Source organism: Cavia porcellus, unplaced genomic scaffold (genome assembly GCF_034190915.1).
Source record: "Cavia porcellus strain 051 isolate PalLab524CR breed Dunkin Hartley unplaced genomic scaffold, mCavPor4.1 scaffold_32, whole genome shotgun sequence".
NCBI lineage: Eukaryota > Metazoa > Chordata > Mammalia > Rodentia > Caviidae > Cavia > Cavia porcellus.
The window spans coordinates 14624509-14643927 of NW_026947515.1; the positions used below are offsets into that span (position 1 = coordinate 14624509).

At 39.7% G+C, this 19419-nt stretch overlaps 1 pseudogene; it reads left to right on the top strand.

Moving 5' to 3' along the window:
* Nucleotides 1–745: 745 nt before the first annotated feature.
* LOC100713906 (elongation factor 1-alpha 1-like) lies at nt 746–12629 on the top strand (annotated as a pseudogene).
* Nucleotides 12630–19419: the final 6790 nt, after the last annotated feature.

Sequence of the window (19419 nt, forward strand, 5' to 3'; positions counted from 1 at the left end):
TGGCAAAGCTGTGGACAAAACAAAGATCTCTGATCTTAAGTTGCTGACATACTTGTGGGAGAAGAAAGACAAAAATTAAATACTAGATAGATAAAGTGTCAAAGGATAAGATCTGTGAAAAAAAATAAGCTAGGTAAAAGAAATCTCGGGCAATGGTGGTGTTGTTTTAAATGGAGCTATTCAGGAAGCTCTCGACAAAGAAGTGGTGATAGGGCAGGGACCTGATGAGGAGTGACACCTGAGCAAGCAAGGTCAGAACTGCAAGAGACGGGGCGAGTCCATCTCACAGACTCTGTGAACTTGGGTTCAGGATGTGTATTTCACTGAGAGATCTGAATATTTCAGAGAGACCACTTGACAGCTGTGTGGAGGATATTCTGCTTGTGGGTAAAGCCGGGGATTCCGACAACTTGGCTTTCCTGGTAACTTGGCTTTGCTGAGATAGTTTGCAGTATAAGAGGATTACAAGGGCACAACACTTTGAAAAGCAGACACAAAGTGGGGCAGTTTAACTCAGAGGCACAAGTGCTTGCCTGGCAAATGTGAGGTCACGAGTTCGATCCCCAGTACAAAAAAAAAAAAAGTGGACAGGTGGAAACAAGTTTGAGCAAAGCTAGAAGTTGACTAAAATGTAGATCTGACAAGACCAAGCAACTCAGAGGGAAGCTATCTGTTGTATTGCCTGTTCTGAAATGACAGTCCTTAATTTGGTTAGTTGTGGTATGCAAGTTATCCAGGGAAGGACATGACCCTGGACAAGGCATCTCTTTGCCTTGTCCCAGAGGAGCCAAAAGAAGAAGGTCATGTGGTGACTATGCTTTCCACTGGTGGGTGAAAGGGTTTTGGCCCAGATAGGACACTGTAGCCAGGAAAGCCTCAACCGGAAGCAGGAAGCCCCTATCTCCCCCGCCCCTAGGAAGTTACCTGTGACGCCATCTTCCTGCCCCTGGAAATTTACATATGGCGCCAAACCTAGGACCAATGGGCTACCTGTGCATCCCTAATGCCCGCCTGAGGTTCCACCCCAAGCGGAGGCTATTTACATGCCCCCACACCACGTGTCCACGCCGAGAGATCACTGGACGCCAGCGGTGGGGGTGCCGGTCATCTCTCTCCGCGTTCTCAGAATAAAGGCCACTTTTTATTTTATTCTTCTCATCTTTTGGAAATATTTTTCATCTTTTGGAAATAATCCTAGCAGTGGGCAGCAAGTCTTTCCTCGGAAGAAGGTCTGAGTGTTTATCTTTATGATTATCACAGTGATAGACACAGAGACTGCTGGGCTTTCTTCCTTATTCATTTTAGGCTAAAAATATCAGTAAGATTTTTCAGTCCAGCAAAATGGTACGTTTCCCAGACTCCTTTACAAGTAGGTGTGGCCATGTGACTACATTCTGATCAATAGGATGTGAGTAGAAGTGATACGCTCAACTTCAGTGATGTACCCTGAAAAAAAAAAAAAAAAAAAAAAACCATTGCCCTGCCTCTAATCACACTCTCACTTTTCCTTTCCTTGCTATAGCCTAGAACACAGAAGGATGATAGTGAGCCTATTTTAACCATGAAGAAAAGGACAACACCTTAAAGAATGCCAGGGACACAGACAAAAAGACTATGGGTATCTGGATGATCTCACTGTGCATAACTCTCCATCTCTGAGCTACTGAGAAAGAAATGTGCAGCTATTTTTGAACTGCTGTATTTTTAGTTTGGTTTCTTAGCTAGAATGGTATTTTTGTTACAGCATTTTAGCCCACACCATAACTACTGCAGGGGTAATTACAATTGTGTTCATTTATATCAAAATGGTAGCAGTGGAAGTGGCGATCAAGGATCAGATTCAACTTCATTTGGAAGGAACAATCACTATGAACAGTTATGGATGTCATGTGAGATTCCAGAAAAAGCAAAGAGCCAAGAATGACTTAAATTTCAATCCACAGCACTTGGAGATAAAGAGATACCAAGAGATACCAAAGAGATGGAAAAGCCAGGAACGGTTTGATTTTCAGATTGATGTGTAGTATCAAAAGTTCAGTGTTTTATTTGTAGATTCAGGAGAACTAGTAGAGTTTAGTTAGATATGAGAATTTTAAGTAGAAGGAAAGTATAGATGGATCTGGCTTTATTATATAGATCTTTAAATTCAGACTTTATTTCCCTGAAGCATGCCAGGGTCTTTGCACTTCTTGTTGTTGGTGTTGATTTTTGCTTTGAAAGCTCTTTACCTTGGTGTTTTGGATATCCTCTCACTCATAACTTGGGGCTCAGAGTGAGAGAAAGAGAGCTGACAGGACTTTGGAAAAGCAACCTGAGTGAAAATGAGCTAGCAAGTGCAACTTTTGGAGATAAGAGAGGTGGAGTAAAAGAGACTGTTAGTTAAGTGAGCAAGCTGCTGTATTTCTTGCGATAAGAAAGTGGAATGTATGAGCAAACTGGATGAGACCCGTGCAAGCAGAGATGGCAACCAATCTGGCCAAAACCTGACTGTAAGCTGCCATAGTCATGCCTGTGTAGTAACTAAACCCCTCCCAACTCAGAGACTCCATTCTTTCAGGAAAAAATAAGTTAGTGGAATTCTTTGAGATTCATGGCAAAAGTCCTGTTTTGTTCAGGGTTATGTGTCTGTACAACAGCCAGCCTTGCTCTTTCCTGGGGTGCACTGTTGGTGAAGTACTCATCTCAGTTGTCCTTTCCTGGGCTGCTCTACCTGTGGAGCAGACAGCTTTGCTTCTTAGCTAACCTCCTCTGCCTATGGGATAAAATATTATACTTCTTTCCCATAATCATTCTCATTTTATCCTATTAGAAGTAAATAAACTATTTAGAAATATTATAGGCAGTCAGACCCTGGAAAAGTCAGTGCAGAAGAGAGCTGTGGCTGGAAGCACATTCATGGAAGGCCAGGCTTCAAGGAAAGAAGAAGGACTACTCCCACATACTTCCTCTAGGGATGAACAGCAGTGACTGATATTCTAAATGGACATCACTACCTTGGGGAGGAGGAACAATCCTCCTGAACCCACCCCTTGTCCATCCCATTTGTGCTTGCTATGTGACTTGCTTCCCAATTGGATCCCCAACCTGATCAACATTACCTTGTAATCTTATTGGTTCATCATCATTTTTGCCCCAGCTCACACCCACTTTGTGATTTCTATACCTAATGAAGATTTAGGTATGTTACAAAAATAATGCCATCATGATTGCCATGCTAAAATATTATGTATGGCTTTTGATCTCATTTTCTTTATAAATTATAACTGTTGTCTGTTAACACTCCACAGGAGATTCAACAAGACAATAATGATCAGTAACAAATACATGTTCTGGGCCCCTTCCTTGTACCTGAAAGAGTTTAACAGCTGATAGAAATGTCAGTTACCCTTCCCTTACACTCAGATGACCTCAGCAGTTGAGGGTAGCCTTGGCCACCTTTTCCCTGCACCTGAAAGACCTCAGCAGTCAATAGGATCATTGGCTGTCCTTCCCCTCCACCTGAATGATCTCAGTATCCCACAGACTGTTTATGGTCAGTGACCCATACCACCACCTGCAGTACCTTGGAGGGGTGGTGGAAACCTTGGCAACCCCTCCCCATACACAGAGGACATTGGGAGGCAAGTAACAGTGCCCCTCAAGTAGAGAAACTTAGTGATCAACAGGATCACTCAGCATACACTCCCCCCACTTGTAGGACCTTGGCAAGCCAGCAAAAGTGTGGGTGAGTCCTTCTTCCATACTGCAGGTGGGTTGGCAAGAGCACCCATGTGCCTCCCCCCACCCAAGAAACTCAAAAGGGCCTATGAAGGCCCCAGTGACACAGCAGGGTCCAGGCTGGGTTGCACACTATAGCAGGTGGATCTGGTGGTCTGAAACAGCCTGAAGCCACAGTAACAATAGGAGATAAGAGTTGGCTTTCTTATCAATATTGCTAGGCTAATCAACCTAAGAATAACTCAGTACTCACCCAGATGGCCCTGCTGGAGGAATTCAGGTGACTGGCTCCTCTCCTACATTATAGGACCCAGCAATTAGGCGAATGTCAGCCACAGAGTAGAACTCTAAGACACACACACTACAGACAGTTGAAACTTGTGGGATTCCAAAGACTGAAATATTAACTCAAGAGGTAAAAAATGACAAAACAAAAACACAAAATGCAATCTCAAGCACCCAATCCATCAGGAACAAGTACAGCAGACACTGATATAGAGGATATTGGAAGTCATACGCCTGAAATTTCTGAAAAGGTAAGTGAGCTAAAGAAACAAATCCAGAGGCTATAGAAGAAATCAGATTAGGAATAATTTCTCAGGGAAAGAAATAAATGACAACCTTAATAAAAGAGTTACTCAGCACAGCTAGAGAAGACATAGTTAAAAGAAGTACAGGAACATGAGAAAATGATGGAAACCTTGAATGAACAACATAGGAAAGAAATAGAATGCATGACACAAATTCAAAGAGATATCCAGGAAATTAAAAATTCCATTGAAAGCTGGCAAAACTGCTTGAAAGAAACTGAAGACAGACCTTCAGACCTTGAAGATAGGATCACAGCTAGAAATCACAAACAGAAAGAGCTTTTAAAAATAACAAGGGATATGAAATAATTCCACAGCTTCAAGATGATGCATAGAAAAATAATATAAGACATGTAGGTGTCAATGACAATGCAGGAGTCAATACAAATGCCATAAAAAATCTTGGCAGATGTAATAGCAGAAAATTTCCCAAGCATGAGAAAAGAATCTGATCTATAGATTAGTAATGCATATAGAACTCCAAATAGTTATAACCAAAATAAATCTACATTCAGACATATGATAATCAAGATCCCAGAAATTCAGCATAAAAAAGAGAATACTGAAAGCTGTTAGAGAAAAGAGACAACTCACCTATCAAGGAAAGCCCATTAGAATCATGGCAGACTTCTGAACACAAACCCTCAAGTTAAGATGAGCTTGGAGTGAAGTATTTGAAACCCTGAAAGAAAACAACTTTCAACCCAGATTGATGTACAAAAATTTGTTTCAAAATTAATGGAGAAATAAGATACTTCTATGTCAAAGAAAAACTGAAGAAATTCATGTCCACCAAACCAACACTAGAAAGAGCACTGAAAGACATACTAGAGTGAGATAGAAATGACTACAATTCCCAGAGCAACAACAGAAAGAAACTACCAAGCAGGGCAAGCAATTAAATAAGGCAGAAAGACAGAGAGCTAACAACAGGAAAATAACATGACAAAGTTAAACCAGCACATATCAGTTATAACCATCAATGTAAATGACCTCAATTCACCAATGAAAAGAAATAGATTGACAAATGGGATCAAGAAACAGGATCCAACAATATGTACAAGAAACACATCTGACTTGAAAGGAAACTCACAGACTGAAAGTCAAAGGAAAGAAAACAATATTCCATGTGACAGGAACCCAGAATTAAAGCAGGGTAGTTGTTCTGTTTGTAGATGATGTGAACTTCAAATCAAAATGATCAAAAGAGATAAAGAAAGTCACTACATACTTTTTAGGGGAAAAATTCAAGAGGAAGAGACAACAACCATAAATGTATATACACCAAATACAGGAGCACCCAACTATGTAAGACAAGCCTTAATAGACATGAAAAATCAAATAAGCAATACAATTATAATGGGGGAATGTAACACCCTATTATCACAAAGAAACAGATCAACTAGACAAAAAGTCATCAAAAAATTAGAACTGAATCAAATCTGTGAACAAATGGACTTTTTAGATGTTTACATAGTATTCCACCCTACAACATCAGAATACACATGTCTTTTAGCTGCTCATGGACATTCTCTAAAATAGATTGTATATACTAGCCCATAGAAAATGCTTAAGTAAGTATAAAAGGATTGAAATAATCCCATGCAAGTTATGTGACCATAGTGCACTGAAATTGGAAATTAATGGCAAAATAAACTGCAAAACCTACATAAACACATGGAAATTAAATAACATCCTCCTGAAAAACCAATTAGAGAAGATATTAAACAATATCTACAATTGAATGAAAATACAAATACAACTTACTGGAGCCTGTGGGTGATCACCATGATCAAGTGGGATTTATCCCAGGAATGCAAGGATGGTTCAACATATGCAAAGCAATGAACTTAATACACCAGATCAACAGAGCCAAAGACAAGAATCATAAGATTATATCAATAGATACAGAAAAAAGTCTTTTGATAAAATCCAACACTCATTAATGATGAAAACCCTACTGAAAATCAGAATAGATGGTCTTTACCTCAATCTGATAAAAGCCATATATGATAAACCAAAAGCCAACATCTTACTAAATGGACAAAAACTGAAAACTTTCAATCTAACATCAGGAAGAATACAAGGATGTGCACCATCACCACTCCTATTCAATATAGTTCTTTAAACATTAGCTGGAGCAATTAGACAAGAGAGAGAAATAAAAGGAATAAGGATAGGAAAGGAAGAAGTTAAATTATCAATATTTACAGATGATATGATACTCTACATAGAAGACCCCAAAAACTCCATTGACAGACTTCTAGATGTAATAACCAAATTCAGTAATATAGCTGGATACAAAGTCAAAACTCAAAAATCAAGAGCATTCCTGTACACAAACAACAAACACAGAGAAAAACAAGGGAAATCACACCCTTCACAATAACATCCCCCCCAAAATGAAATACTGAGGAATTAATCTAATAAAGGAAGTAAAAGATCTATACATTGAAAATTATATTACTCTGAAGAAAGAAATTGAAGAGGGATTTCAGAAAATGGAAAGATATTCCTTGTTCATAGATAGGAAGAACCAACATTGTGAAAATGGTCATTCTCCCAAAATTGTTATACAGATTTAATTCAATTCCAGTCAAAATATCAAATTAGCATACCTCACAGATCTAGAGAAATCATTCCTAAAATTCATCTGAAGTGAGAATAGCAAAGACCTAGAATAGCAAAGTCAGTCCTAGGCAACAAAGGCAAGGCAGGAGGCATCACAATCCCTGACTTGAGATTATATTACAAAGATTCTGTGACAAAATAAGCATGGTACTGGAATAAAAACAGATTTGAAGATCAGTGGAATAATTAGAAGATACAGACACAACTAAAAATACATCAGCCACCTTCAACAAAAGGGGCAAACATGTTCATTGGAAGAAAGATATGCTCTTTAATAAATGGTACTGGAAAAACTCGCTTTCCATATACTGAAAACTAAAACTAGACCCATGTCTATCACTATGCACTAAATTAAGTCTAAATGGATCAAAGATCTAAATATTAAAATAGAAACATTAAATCTACTGGAAGACAAGGTAGGTAGAAATCTTGAAGACATAGGGGCAGGCAAAGAGTTCATGAACAAAATGCAAACCACATGGGAAGTACTTCAAAGAATCAAAAGCTGGAATCTCATCTTTTATTAAAAAGTTTCTGCACTTCAAAAGAAATCAACAGAATGAAAAGAAAATGCACAGACTGGGAAAGAATTTTAGCCAGCTTTCCCTCAGACAAAAGACATATCTAGAACACAGAAAGAATTGAAAAATATCAGGCCCCTCAAATTCAAAGACCCAATACAAAAATGGGCATCTGAGATGAACACGCACTTCTCAGATAAAGAAATACAAATGGCAAATAAATACATGAAGAAATGTTCAACATCACTTTTCATTTGGGAAATACAAATTAAAACAACACTGAGATTCCATCTGACTCCAGAAAGAATGGCTGACATTAAGAAATTCACTGATAACAAATGTTGGTGGGGCTGAGAGGAAAAGGAACCTTCCTGACTACCGGTGGGAGTACAGACTGGTGCAACCACTGTGGAAATCAGTGTGAATATTCCTCAAAAAACTAGGATTGCAAGTCCCATTTAATCTAGCTATTCTCCTTCTAGATATTTTCCCCCCAAAACTGAAAATGCTTTTCCACAGCAATATATGTGCATGCATGTTTACAGCAGTACAATTTGTAATAGCTAAATTTTGGAAACAATTCAAATGCCCATCAACCACAGAGTGGATAAAAAAGATGTGGTATTTTTATACAATGGAATATTACTCAACTATAAAGAAGAATAATCTTGAGGCTTTTATAGCTAAATGGAGGCAACTTGAGACCATACTTACAAGTGAAATAAATCAAACTCACATTTGTAAATATTGCATTGTCTCCCTAGTGTAAAAAAAATTGAAAGAGAAATAAGATCCAACATGTGCAATGGATTTTGTGATAATGATAGCAAAAGAAAGTGCTCAAAAGGAAAGAATGAGGATCGTTGAAAGGAGAAAAGGAATAAAGAGAAAGGATATACAGACATATATATATGATAGTTAACTGTACTACCAATCTCTGTTAGTTTATCAAAAAGAACAGTTTGTATTTTCATTGTTTGACTGTTTGATTGTTTTCTTCATGCCTAAATCTTGTAACCCAAACAACTACTTCTAAGATAACAATATGCATCATATTAACTAGTATTAATTTCCTACTATTTTTTGAAGTTCTGTATCATTTCTATCCTTTTTTCTGTTTTGCTCTTCCAAATAAAAATGTTTAAAAATTAATAACTAAAAAAAGAAGTCTTCAGCTATCCTTTACAACCAGCTAAAATTATAGTAATTAAGTTCACTGCTCCCTCTATAAAGCTAATGTCATTGATCTTTTTTTCTACATATTCAACCACTGAGGTTTGAAGACCAAAGCTAGAGAGGTAAATGGGCTAAGAGGACAGTCAACATCTTGCTCTCCGAGGTCAACAGGGACCCAGGACATGAGGAAACCTTTTCTGCAACGTCCTACAACTCTGGTGAGTCATGCAACCTTCTGACCAATGAGATTACTGGGCTCCAGATGATGAAAACAAGTGTACAATATACCAAATGCGTGTCATCAAGAAGAAAAAGTTTCCCATACTTTCATGAAAAGCAACATGGTCAAGCAAGGCCATGACCCATCCTGGTAGCTGACACTGACAGACGAGCTGAGGGCCTCTTCACGTGGTTCCCAGGTAAAGCCCGAGGAGATTTAACTGACCTTGATTAACCACAGAGGCTAGCTTTAATTAACACAGGTCTCACTTTAACTTGGTCTAAAACATCCGGCAGAAAAGCATTACTAAAAGTTGTATAAAAACAATGCCATTGTAATAAGCTAGATATAAAAAGGGACACCAATTGCTGACCCCTTGTGGCGATTTCCATCTATACCAGTAGCTGGCCCCTGTTATGGGTCATTAAGAAAACTACTGTAAAATCTATAAAAGCTCAACAAGAGTCTTTAAATTCTTTAGCTAAAATTGTCCTTCAAAACCGCAAAACTCCCCATCTGCTTACAGCTAAAACTGGAGAAGGATGTGTAACAAGAGATGCCTTCCACCAGTGTGCTAAACACCAACCTGTCTTCATCCATTCTGCCCCACACTACCCTGCTTCGTCTCCTCCCCCACACTTACCGGCGGCTAAAATTAGCTTTATTAACTTGCTATGTATCATCAGCCTTCCCATCCAGAGAATGGAGCCCAGGTCCCTCAAGATCTAACTCTGTCTGTGCCTCTTGCGTGTCCTGTGCCCAGGACAGTGTCCAGTGCAATGGCAATGGTCCATTTGTGGCTGTTGACTGACAGATGGAAGTAGCCGGGGGTAAACAGTAGTTGCTCCAAGTCACTGGGAAATCCCTGACAACTGGAGGGTTATTTCTACTCGCATCTCTTTGAAAAATGCAACTGCTTCCTAGAAAAGCTAAGCATCCTTCAAAGTTATTATTCATGAACTCATCAGATTGTCCATATGGCACGTAGAGCAGTGTTGAAAAGCCAATCCCTCATGCTGAAAAGGGGTGATATCTTAAATGGGGACTGGAGGTTGGGCAGCAGTTAGAACAAGAGTCAGAATGTAGCACAAAAGCCAGCTGGACTGGCCCAAAGACCCAGAGGGTGAAGAAGGTAGCTGCCAGGCTCAGGACACGCCACCCCTAAATAAGACTATAGGAGGCCAGAATAGGCCACCCTAAAATATGCTTCTTTTAGCGTGAGGAGCATTTTGAGCTGGTTGCTTTGAGAAACTGCAGACTCAGGAATTGCTAGGGCAAGTTGAGCTTTGAAAGTGAATTTACATTTGGGAAGGAAATTTCCATGTGTAAGGCTCTCTCCTTTCTGTACCTGAAAAGAATGAGAACTGTAACTGCTCTTTTTAAAAATTTAATTAAGTTAATGTACTTAATTTAGGTTCAAGAGATTGAATCCTAAACCTAGGGCCTTCACACTGAAATACAAGCCCAGCCTTTTTTTCTTTTTAATCTTGAGATAGGCTCTGCTTAACCTTCTACTTTGCCCTAGCTGGGTTTGAATTTGAGATCTTCCTCTGTCTCCCAGAGTGCTGGGATTATAAGCATGCACCACCTTTCCCAGCTAAGACTCAAATAATGGAGAAGGCATGGGTTAAGTCTGTCTAACAAACCCAGCTCTTGTTTGACAGGGCTTTTCCTAGCCACCTGTCCTACCTGGACCTTCCCCCATATTCTTCTGTCTTTGTTTCAGAAAATGATAGTGTATCAGCCTCAAGTTTAAATGTTTTTCTTTGAGATTTATTTTAGAGATTTATTCATTTCTCTGAGTTTTCTTGCACATATTCAGAAAGTGTACATGTTAATAAACTTTTTTTTTGTTGTTTCACTCTTGCCCAGGGAGTCCCAGTTTAGACTTGACCAAGAAGCTTTTTCACAACAGATTTGCTGCAAGAGCACAGGTGTAGTGAAAACCACCACTAAATCAAAGGCAACGTGGGAAAGGAAAAGACTCACATTAATATCGTTGTCATTGGACACGTGGATTCTGGCAAGTCCACCACTACTGGCCATCTGATCTACAAATGTGGTGGCATCAACAAAAGTACTATTGAGAAGGAGTCTGCTGAGGTGGGGGAGGGTTCCTTCAGATATGCCTGGGTCTTGGAAAAACTGAAAGCCAAGTGTGAGTGTGGTATCATCATTGACATTGCCCTGTGGAAATTTGAGACCAGCAAGTATTACATGACTGTCACTGATGCCCCTGGACACAGAGACTTTATCAAAACCGTGATTATAGGCACATCCCAGGCTGACTGTGCTGTCCTGATTGTTGCTGCTGCTGTTGGTGAATTTGAAGCTGGTATCTCCAAGAATGGACAGATCTGTAAGCACATCCTTCTGGCTTACATGCTGGGTCAAATAACTAATTGTCAGTGTTAACAAAATGGATTCCACTGAGCCACCCTACAGCCAGAGGAGATGAGAGGAAACCGTAAGGAAGTCAGCACCTACATTAAGAAAACAGTAGGTTTTGTGCCAAATTCTGGTCGGAATGGTGACATCCATCATGCTGGAGCCAAGTACTACTATGCCTAGGTTCAAGGGATGCAAGATCACTTGTAAATATGGCAATGTGAGTGGAACCACACTGCTTGAAGCTTTGGAGTGCATCCTTCTACTCATTTGTCCAGCTGACAAGCCTTTGCAGCTGCTCCTCCATCCAGGAGGTCTACAAGATTGGTGGTATTGGCATCGTCCATGGACCAAGTGGAGACTTGTGTTCTCAAACCTGGCACGGTGGTCACCTTCACTCCAGTCAGTGTAACAACTGAAGTAAAATCTATTAAAATGCACCATGAAGCTTTGCGTGAAGCTCTTCCTGGGGACAATGTGGGCTTCAACGTCAAGAATGTTTCTGTCAACAGCTAATTTGAGGGAAACAAAGCATGATAATAGCCAGTACTGATATACCATCTTACTCTGAAGTCCTGCCATGCTCTTGCTCTTCTGTTTCCATTGGCTCTATCATGTTGTACCTTATTGGATTGTATTACGTGTGAATTTTCTATGGAAAATGAGATAAGATAGTAGCCATTATTTGTTTCCTGTTATTTGGTTCTGAATGCCCTATAATACTCTCATTCTCTTGAATGTTTTTATACTATTTTGTTATGTTTGATACTATTGTATATGAAGTTATACTCAACTATTTCAAAGAAAGAGACATCATGGTAGTTACTGTTAATTATGGGTTGTCTTCTGGTGAAATACTGTGTTGTTTACATTGTTCTGTTCTGATCTGCTCTGTTATGTCCTGTTTCATCTTAATCTCTTTAAAATACAAAAAAGAGAACGTTTCCGTCAAATAGGTTCATTGTGGCAATGTTGCTGGAGACAGCATAAATGATCCACCGATGCAAGCATCTAGTTTCACTGCTCAGGATGGATCCTGAACCATCCTGGCCAGATTAGTACTGGCTAAGCCCCTGTACTGAATTGTCACACAGCTCACATTGCTTGCAAGTTTGCTGAGCTGAAAGAAAAATTGGTCACTGATCTGGCAAGAAAGCTGGAAGCTGGGCCCAGATTTTTGAAATCTGATGATGCTGCCATCATTGACATGGCTCTAGGCGGGCTCACATGCATTGAGAGCTTCTCTGATTATCCACCTCTGGGTTGTTTCGCCGTTCGTGATAGCGACAGACAGTTGCTGTGGTTGTCATCAAAGCAGTGGATAAGAAGGCTGCTGGAGCTAGCCAGATCACCAAGTCTGCCCAGAAGGCTCAGACAAGTAAATGAATATTACCCATCATACTTGTCATCCAATCATAATCAGTGGCAGAAGACTGGTCTCAGAACCATGTCTCCCAATTGGCCATTTAAGTTTAATAGTTAAAGACTGGTTAATGATAACAGTGCCTTGTAAAACTTTCAGAAGGAAAGGAGAATGATTTGTAGACCATTTGGGGGGGGTCAGTTTTTAAGTTGTTAGTTTTTAAAATTAACACTTTTTAGTGGAAACAACTTGACCTAAAATCTGTCACAATTTTGAGACCCATTAAAACAAAGTTTAACAGGAAAACAAAAGAATGACCAAGGATAGAGAGATGAAATTATTTTTCCTCCCCTACACGACTAAAGCTAATTTTGTGAACTTACCACATCCCTTGAGAACCCAGCTACAGCTCTGTGCTGAACCTAAGTTGAAAGATGAGGGTCGACACTGAATAGTGTTTCTTAACCTTTCCACACTCATATTTTTAAACAAGTGAACACATTGTATCATTTATTGGTTTTCTTCAGCCAGGAACCAGATAGAGGGTTATGTAATGGGAGATGGGAAGGAGGTTACTACACTTCTGAACCTTTCCTTTAAACCACACATGGAGACACTATCAAAAATTTCAATTTTTAAAATTTTTTTATTATTTCGAAGATATTAAAATACAACAGAAGACAGAACAAAGCCAATTGAGACAGTGCAGTGAAATTGGTACAGAATGTCACAGCAGGTTAGCAGGATAACAGTAATAGGTACCATAGTATATCTCATTATCTTTACAATAGTTGTTCTTTCAAACAGGTATAGCAAAATCAATTGAAATACAGAACACTATAGAACTTATCAAAACAGAATATTGAATAGAGCTATACAGTTAATGAGAACAAAGCAAAACAGTGATAACAATATTTGTCTTCAAAGAGATGGTAAAAGGAAATCCCCCCTATTTGCTATATTGCATGTGGTCACCTTCCAAGAGATGCTCAGACCTCTGACTCCCATTTGCTAATGGTGGCAGGGCAGGGGGGACGTGATGTTTGATTCTCAGTCTATATGCAGGTAGGCTCAAGACTGCTTATCAGGGAGGTGAGCAGGTTGCTTGGTTTCCCACCACCCTAAGTTCCAACATGGTGCAGATCTTGGGAGACACTGGGTGGTTCTTTCCCTGGGGTGGCTGCAGCTTGCCCGAGCCATGGCTGCTTACCAAGGAGGCGAGCTGGTTGCTTGGTTTCCCAGTGTCCTAAGTTCCAGCATGGCGTGGATCTCAGGAGACACTGGGTGGTTCTCTCCCTGGGGTGGCTGCAGCTTGGAAAGTTTCAATTTTTTGACAAACATAAAAACTCTTTCATATTATTTGAACATGACACTTTGACTAAAACTAGATCTGAGCAATAGTCAAAAAGGGGGAAATATTTTGAAATATTCAAGCTTGGTACGAGAGCTCATGCCTATAATCCCAGCATTCTGGGAGGCTGGGGCAAAAGGATCAGTAGTTCCACTCCAACCTGGGCAATTCTGTGAGACTCTAGATCAAAATAAATAAAACAGGTGAGGGTGTGGCTCAGTGCAAAAGGCCTGGGCTCAATCTTCAGTATCAGACACCCAGAAAGAAAGAAACAGACAGACAGACCTTTATTGCAAACCGGCAAGCAAGTTACAAATCAACAAGAACAAAGCAAAGAGTGAGGTTGTGAGTTTGATTCCTGTTACAAAAAGAACAAAGCAAATTTGTGGGGAATGGCTGAAAGGAGAGATCAATCACAGGTCCAGGGGTGGAGCAAGGCCATCCTGAGAACAAACAGCGCCTGAACAAGCTGCTCCAGCTCTGAGAAGCTGAGGCCCCCTGAGACTGCCATGCAAACAAGTTGCTAGGCAGAGGGGTGTCACGTGACCTTGACCTGCCAAATGTATAAGTCGGTCAGTTCCTTTCTTCCTGTCCATAGAGAGGATTCCACTTTACTTCAGCTTTCTGTATTCTGATTCTTACCTTTTTTTCTCCATCCTTCCCCTGCTGGATGAGGCACAACTTATATCTATTTTGAGATAATTTGGCTGGTAATTTGGGAAAACATGAATTCAAGCAGTCTTCAAAATATGCTCTCAGGTTTTTCAAAACAGTGATTGTATTTATAGCTTTAAATCACAAATGTGTTGGAACATACATCACTGTTAGTCAGGAATTAGTTTAGGGCTGAGATCAGAGAGACTGATTTTTATATGTATTTTCTGTCTTCTTTGTATTTGTGAATATTTACATAGCAGGAAGCTCAACTTGTGGAATTCTCCAGGATGAGAAGTGAGGCATTTCACCGAGGGAGATGCTCACGTTTATGCTAAAAGAGTACTTCACAGTTATGACAATTTGTGATCTCACAAAGGTCTTAATATGTTTTTGAGTAGATAATACTTATGAGGTTCAAATTATTCCTGCAGTACAAAATGTGAATAGTGACAGAGAAGTTACTCTTGCATTGTTAGTCACCTTGGTTCTGATTTTCAAGGTCAATCAGTTACCACTCTCTTGAGTATCCATCTAGATATATTCTATGCCAGCGTCAGCATATTATACACATTGTTTTGGATATGTTTATTTCATTTAACAAAATATCCTGATCATCTCCTATCTGCTATGGGATTGACTTTATATTTCAAACAGTTGTATGGTAAACGAATTGAATGGGTGTATCACAATGCATTTAACCTGTAAACTATTGATACATATTTACTTTGTTTCCAGTCTTCTGCTATTAGAAACAGTACTTCTCAGAAAATATTCTTGTATACATTTCTTTGTGTAAATGTATATATAAGATGAATTTATAAAACTGAACGCTCTAGACCGCAGGTGTGTGTATTTCTCATTATGATATATATTCTATAGTTTCCTTCCCTTGGAATTGGGTGTATTCTGGAATTGCCTTTCTTTTTTTTTTTTTTTTTTTTTTTTTTGTCTTTTTCATTTTACTGGTACCAGGGATCAAACTCACGACTGCCTGCTTGCAAGGCAGGCGCTTATGCCGCTGAGCTAAATCCCCAGCCCCTGGAATTGCCTTTCAATGTGTCTAACAATTTCACACCCATCACTTATGTGTTAGGAAAACACAGACCATTTCTTAAAATTTCTGCATACATTTCCTTTGGTGAACACCAGATGGCAGAACAGACCCTAAAATGTATGCCGTGGGTGACACCAATAAACTAAAAGGCTTAATGTCTCATTTACGCATGTAGATTCAGGATATAAAACTGATGAACCAGGTGAACATTAATGATAAACATGTTTCAATTCGTCAGTAATAGCAGATAGACGTTAGCCCTGGTGTTGCTCCTTTACTTGAAGGAACAGTGAAAAGATCCTCCTCTGTTGTCTCATAATTTTCCCCAATAACTCAAGCATTACCTTTTCTTTGGCTAAATTGGAAATGTATGAATGGTATAGAGAACACAAGTTAGTGATAATAACTCCTGGAGTAGCACTTATGTGTGAAAGTGATTTCTTTAGTTCCTGTTTCTACAACAAGGAATTGTATGAACATATGTATGTCACATAAGAATATTTCTTCAAGCAAATAGGAACAAATAATTGAAGCTGATGCATTTGCTATGATAAGACTTCCATTTGGCAGAACACCAGCAAGCCAATTTCACAGCAAAAAGACTTTTTTTCTTCACCAGTGTGTCATTTGAACAGAATAAATATAATTAAGAGCTCTACCTACTTTGCAACTTAAAAATATACTCTCAGGAGAGTGTAGACAGAAGCCCACAGCCCATACACACCCAAAGACAAAGGGACTAGTTGATTTATATAGTCTCACCTGTAAAATGTTTCCTAATATGCAGAGAGGAATACTCTTTTAATTAATCCATTATTTCCCCAAGAGGCACATAGTTGGGAAGAGTTAATGAACTTGGCCTCCTAAGCTACCTGTATAACATCAATATTTACTACCTACTACAGAGTCTATTGCTTCTCTTACTGAGCAAACGAAGGATATCTTGTTTGAAAGCATCTAGGACAAGATGTACATAATCCTAGGGACAAACTCATCTAGCCTTTGGTATTCTTTAGGACACTACAAGTCCTGATACTTTGGGAATCCTGCCCCCAAAGAGGGGAAAATTAATATATATGAAGACCTATTAAGTATAGATATTTTCCAACTGGCATCTCATTAAATGTTTACTACACCTTTATGAGGCAGATGCCTGTATTTCAAGGAAGAGAACTATGGTTCAGAGATATAAATGACCTCCAGGTTGAGTGGCCAGGCTGGCATTTGGAGCCCAACTTATTGACTAGATTGAAGGCCCTCAGTGTATGGCCCTCAGCCAGCAGCAAAAGCGTTGCCAGCATAACCTGGAAATTTCTTTGAAGTCCAAATTCTCAGACCTCAATCTATTCCTACAGAATCACAAACTCCGGGCATGGGGCCCAGCAATCCATACTTTAATAACCTCCCCAGAAGCCTCTGATGCAAATTCACACTTGAGAACCATTTTCTTAGGTGTGTTCTTCTGTAACACCCAATGCATGAGAAACATGCAGAAGACAGTGTTTCCATGGCGCCTTCATGAGGTTACGGGAGAATTAGGCTCCATCACGAAGCGTGATAATTTTAATCCTCACAGTGGCCATGCAAGTAAGTTGATATTTAATTAATTATTTTTAATTTTCACACTGAGCAAACTAAAGCTGAGGATAATCAGGTCATGCAGTGAAACTCCCTGAACCAATCAGAAGGCATTAAATATGAGTCTACCTGATTCTGCAGCCTAATCTTCCATAGTCCACCAGGAAGTTCTACCCTAACAGTGCTACTGATTGGCTAAGTGTTTGTCTATATTACGGGTTCCCTCTATGCGTTATAAGTAATAAAGCTGGCTTGCAGTTTCCCAATCTAGCTTTAACCCCAGATAAATGATAATAAGCAAGAAAGATTCTACTAGGAGCATATTATAAAGAGACAAAAATAACAAAATGTAAGGCAAATAGTGTGAAAGAAGACGGTAGAAGCTACTAAAAAGAAAATAATTTTTTTTAAAAAAGCTTAAGCTTGTATCACTTTAGAATCAAAAAAGATTAGTTACAAAAGGCTGAAAGTCTTGGGCTTTCAGGTATGAAGAACAACATTAACAAATCTAGAGTCTGTCATTGTAAAAATGGCTATCATAATGGTAATTATGAAATCTATTGAAAATAGGCTGTGTTTTCCATGTAACGGCTCATGAACTGCATTCAGAAAGGCCTGTCGAAGGAATGGTTAAAGTGAAAATATATATGCCTTGCTTCAAGATATAAATCATCTGTACAATTCTGCTATCCAGACTACTCCATCCACCAAGGCTGCTACTGCTTCAAAACCAGGTGGTCTTAGATGCTTGAAACTTTCTGCCATATTTTGAATGCTGGTTCTAAAATTCACATTGAGATTTAATCCTTAGTGCAACTGTGTTAAGAGGTGAAGCCTTTATGGGGCTATTAGGTAATGAGTGCCCTGCCTTCGTGGGTAGGAATAGTGCCCTAATAAAATGATTTGAAGGAGTGAGTTTGCCCCCTTTTTGCAGACACATCCCCGCTCCCACATACACGTGCAGCAGCAGGGTGCCATGCTTGAAACAGACACAAGCCCACACTCAATGCAACATCTGCTGGTGCCTTGATCTTGGATTTCCCAGCCTGCAGAACTGTGAGGAATAAATTCCCTGCCTCCCCCCAAATAAGACCTAACTTGAAAATAATCAACTTTGAAAACCAGAGATCAAATATGCCAGCCACAATCAACCTATCCTTGCTTACTCTGGCTACTTTATCATGACTGTAAGACAAAGATGCTCTGAAAGGGGCTGGAGGTTTTGATCTCAAGTTTTCAAGGCTGATTATTTTCCAGTTAGGTCTTATTTTCAGGGAAAACGTGGTTTCTATGATGATAAATTTCCTAGTTTATGATACATAAGTTACAGTAACAGGAACACCCAAGATAATTTTCTTCCCTTTTGCTCTCTGTTTCGTGTTGAGGAATTTTTTTTTTTATGCATCCCTAGAGTTCATCCTTCTGGACTCAAAAAGAGAACAGGAACTGAGGTCCTGACCCAGATCCAATTTCACAAAAAAGATCTGAAGCTTGGGTTTAAGTTATCAAGTCTCCTGAAATAACAAAAGAATCTGACCCATCCCTTCATCCTTCTGGTGGAGTAAAAGAGGCCCCTTGAGACTGCTCTAGACACTAGAGACTGCTCCTAAGCCACTGTGGCTACTATGGGTTTGGTTCCTTCTCAGCAAAGGTCTTTTGTGTTTGTTTTTTCAACATTCCTCACCAGAATTTTTTAAAACTGAGTTACACAAGGCTCTGGCATTTACAAATAAAAACTGACCTAGCTGAGTGTCAGATTCTTGAATGTGTAAGAGGCATACAGACAGAAGGCTGGCAATGAGACAGGCCAGTAGGTCCGTGTGAGGGCTCTGCCCAGCCCAGCATGCCTCGGCACACACCACAAGTGCTCAGCCAATGGTGAGCCAGAGCTGCTAACAAGATCAGGATCCCTCAGAGCGCCTGCTGAGTCATCAGTGAAGTCTCACCTGGGGAAGAAAAGAATTCCTTCCTGAATCAGCCTAGGCTCATTACTGAGTTCTCTACACTTAGACTGAAGCAACAGGACAGCAATTGAGGGAAGACTGAGCTAAAGCCCAGCAAGGTAGGCTGCTGAGAAGGTGCAATGGCACTAAATTATGGCAAATCCTTCAATGGCTTCCACCAGCAACGCGGGCTTCGTTCTTTGCACCTGTGCCATCTGAACAAGTCCTGT